Source organism: Leptinotarsa decemlineata, unplaced genomic scaffold (genome assembly GCF_025532065.1).
Source record: "Leptinotarsa decemlineata unplaced genomic scaffold, Ldec_3_MD MMD2_tig00078363_RagTag_RagTag, whole genome shotgun sequence".
NCBI classification, from domain to species: domain Eukaryota; kingdom Metazoa; phylum Arthropoda; class Insecta; order Coleoptera; family Chrysomelidae; genus Leptinotarsa; species Leptinotarsa decemlineata.
The window spans coordinates 2,502,305-2,506,435 of NW_027412728.1; the positions used below are offsets into that span (position 1 = coordinate 2,502,305).

General features: G+C 32.7%; 1 long non-coding RNA gene across 1 annotated transcript; it reads left to right on the top strand.

Annotated features, from left to right (window-relative positions):
* Positions 1 to 814: 814 nt before the first annotated feature.
* On the top strand, positions 815 to 2,510 carry LOC141487127 (uncharacterized). The gene is made up of 2 exons (XR_012468215.1): positions 815 to 1,778; positions 2,123 to 2,510. It is a non-coding gene; the product is annotated as an uncharacterized lncRNA (long non-coding RNA).
* The last annotated feature ends 1,621 nt before the right edge of the window (positions 2,511 to 4,131 follow it).

A 4,131-nucleotide genomic window follows, 5' to 3' on the forward strand; every position in this document is an offset into this window, starting at 1 on the left:
AACATAATTAATCATTTGTCGAAGCCAAAAGGGCCTTATAACCTATTTTCATTATACTAGCAGCAACAGACCGATGTGGGTACTCATTTCAAATGATGTCATTTTTAGATTATGAAAAGTATAATATCGAGCATCTAATGTGAAATAGCATAGAAAAAATTACACATTTGAAGAAAAACATTGAACATATTTGAAATTGAAAGTTATTGGGTTATGAACAACTACGAGTGTAATGTAATTGCAAAAGTTTGATTCAAAACACATAATTTGTTGACAAAAAAATGAAATAATCATCGTATACTGAAACATATGGTATTTTTGGATTCCTTAGGGTGAGAAGGTTTCGAATCCGTCAAAAACAGGTCACTTCCGGTTTTTACTTCCGGTCGTCCGATTCCGATGATTTTGACATCAATGGATTCCTTTAGATGTCAAAAAACATAGTTAATCATTTTACGAAGCCAAAAGGATCTCATAACCTATTTTCGCTATACTAGTCGCAACAGGTCGATGTGGGTACTCATTTCAAATGATTTAATGTGTAGACTATGAAAAATATAATATCGAGCGCCTAATGTGAAACAGCATAGAAAGAATTGCAAAGAGAATCATTGAAAAAACTTTGTATCGTTACGTACATCATGTCAAATGAAAGAAGAAAAATTGCAGAATTCATCGACAACGAAAAAACAAATATGGTGCAACATCTCAGAAGGGCACTAACCCACATCTTCATTAATGATAACTGAATCTCAACGTGCAGCAAATCAAATGAAAGGGAAACGAATGTAGAATTCATCAACAGAGAAAAAAAACGGAGACGATGCCAAGAGGGCACAAAGTTGTATCTTCACTAATAATAGTCGCATCATCACATGTAGTACTTCAAATAAAATGGGGAAAAAAAAGCAGAATTCATGTGTTTGTTGCGCTATTCAAATCCAAGGTGACATGGATCAATGTTAACGCTGAATATGCATCTAACAAAGACTCTTTGATTTTCTTTTGTTTCATTTCAGAATATGTCATCACTAATTTTTATATTCAAACCCAAAGTGACATTGATCACTGTCAATGTCGAATCTACATCCGGAGATACGCAGTTCTCAAAGCGACGAAACAAAGGCTCTTTGTTTCATTTTAAAATATGTCATCACTTATTTTACTATAAATACGTCATGCATGGCGAAATGAGTTAGTTGCATCCGTTGAAAGTGATACCAGTGACAAGTGCACCGATTTCTATTTGAAAGTAAGTGTTTTAAGTTTGACTTTTCCTCAGATGAATTTATTCAAATGTAATTGAATTGAAAGTTGTTGAGAATTGTTGAATCATTTGATTTCCAAAATTTTTCTCGATATATATATGTTGGATGATTTCAGTCAAATGTTTTACATGTCGTGGTTTGTTTGAGATAGTATTCGCATATATTGTGAATCAAAACATAAAGCTTTCATTTTTTATTTTTCACAGATGGATTTACAAAAGTTGAATGCAAGTTCGATCGTGAAGAGAAAACCAAGTATCAAAGTAGCAGATTTGCCTGTGGAGATGCCGCAGAGGATATTCACTGCCAAAATCGTGAAAGGAAAATTTGGTGAGGCGGTCTTGTTAGATTTGGGAGATAAAGTATCATTTCTGCCCCACCGAGTGACGGAGGCGTATCGTCCTCATTTAGAAGAATTTTCATCAGGAAAATACGCTATTGTGTTCAAAGGGTTAATGGACATTGGGAAACCGAATCTTGTCGTTTCATTTGAGATTGTACAAAATTAAGGTTAGTACTGTTTCCAATTTTTTCTTTGTTTTATAGGCAAAGAGTTTTTGGGTGTATACAATATTTTTCATTCGGGTCAAAAATTCTCACTGACAGATATGATCCGCATAAAGTAGTGTTTTCATACAATATTTTTCCTTTACTTAGTACGTGCAGAATATGTGTTTTAAATTCTTTATTTTGGATGACACTTGATTTTTTATTTTCATTATAAGTGTAGCAGTTACTTCATGAAAGACATTACCCTCTCTGTTGGCAAAAAAATTTTTTTTAGTGTATGTTTTTATTGAAAAATCGAATTTATTTCAGTGTATTTTTTTATTGAAAAATCGAATTTATTTCAGAATAATACATCAACGTGTGCAGTATCAGTCAGAGTCATCTCAACAACAACATTCAAAACCGTCATAGCAACCTTTCCAGAACGAGATTCAAATCTCAGCAGTTTCCATTTTTTTCAGTCTATAGTTGCACATTATGAGGCTAGAATTTGTCGATATTCAGTGATTTGTTGGACAAACTGCGTCTATTCAATATATAGGTACACAACCGTAATGAATTTGGAAGACTTTGAAGATTCATCGTGGTGTGTTCCAAAATTCAAGAAAAACACGCCGTTCTGTATGGGTCATTTCAAAGGAAATTTGTTCAGCTGCAGTCTCAATAACGTTGATATTTTATATAAATGGCTTTATAATATACTACCAAAATAAATAAAATACATATCACACACATCTTTTTTTGAAAATGAAAACTTATCTTATACAGGGAAAGTTGTCAAAAATATGCAATAACAAAAAATTATATACCAGATTTTATAGAGATGAAGAAACATCATATTGAAAGATACTAAGTTGACAAAAACAGGACATTTTAGAAATAAAGGAAATAAGTTTGTCTGTCATTTTAAATTCTGATTCGTTGGGTCGATATAACAAAAAGTGGCATTTTATATCTTGAATTTTATTCAGGACATTATTATAGATGATTGACATTTGTCATTTAATTTCAAGTGTGATATTTGGAAATTCATTTCGTATTGTAGTTTTTTCGAAATTCCCATTCAAAATAGCATCCTTTGATATAGATACCACCGGACGAGTCTATTATATGTAGATAACCTGAGTTTCAATTGTTCGGAGTTCTGAGTTCTTGTACATATAAACATAACAAAGTAACGATACAGACAAATATGAAAAATCGTCATAAAATAAATAATTCAAATCCATTCAAGTGAATACATGAATTGAAATATATTTTAACCTCAACTTCGATATTCTGAAACAAAAACACACAGTATTCACAATTCCATCTTTCGTTATTCCAAGTTCATAGTCATCAAAATTGATACGATTATAATATATATAGGAATATAAAACTATCTTCAAATACAGTTGCATGAATGCACATCAAGCATTTTGTCGTAGTACGGTGACCGGGGCAAAGTTACAACTTCAGCATAATATGAATGTTTATAAATATTAGGGAAGGTCAAGATCATCAACAGGTATTAAGAAATTCATTCGGTGTCCAAAGCTTTCGGAATACAATGCAAATAATTTTCTTTATGACTATTCGTTCGATATTGAATATTATTACCTCAAAATATATCGAAATCATAACACGTTTGCGATTCATTTTTTCAGTTACATTTGAAAAGTGAGTTTCAGTTTGCAGAAATAATAGCCCACACATGTTGGAAATTTTGCCATAGTGTGGTGAAAATCGTATTGAAAATTCTACGAAATATAAGCGCATACATACAGAGTGAATCAATATTTGAAATATGTCGTTTGGAACCCCCCATAACCCTTCTCTATCGAATTTTGGCAGAAATAATGCTGAGTCGTACTGTAGAGTTAACGGTCGAAATTGGGGAAAGTGAAGTATTCAACAGTTTTGCGTGCGACGGTTTTGCGTGCGTTTTCGAACAGTTTACGTGCATTTATTCGTTATCGTTTCGTCGTTATTGTCGTTTTTTTTTCCTATTTCAATATGACAGTCATTTAACACTTAACGCGTTTCGCTTACCAAGTAAGCATCATCAGGAGGTGAATAAAGTCGACGCTTTGTCGTATGAAGGTTCGTTTTGCGAATTTTCAGACTCCTGAACCGAACCATGAGGAACAATCAGCCTAACTTCTGGTACAGAGTGGTGTCGTAAGCCAATCAGACTGGAGAAATCAAATATCAGTAGAATGATTGTTTTAGATGAAATTGAACTGAAGAATGTGGGTCGAATAATAATAATAATAGTGATAAAACATTAAAACTCAACTTGTGTTACAGAGTGGTGTCGGTCAGCCAATCAGAATGGAGGAATCAAATATCGGTCTAATAATTGTGTTAGATG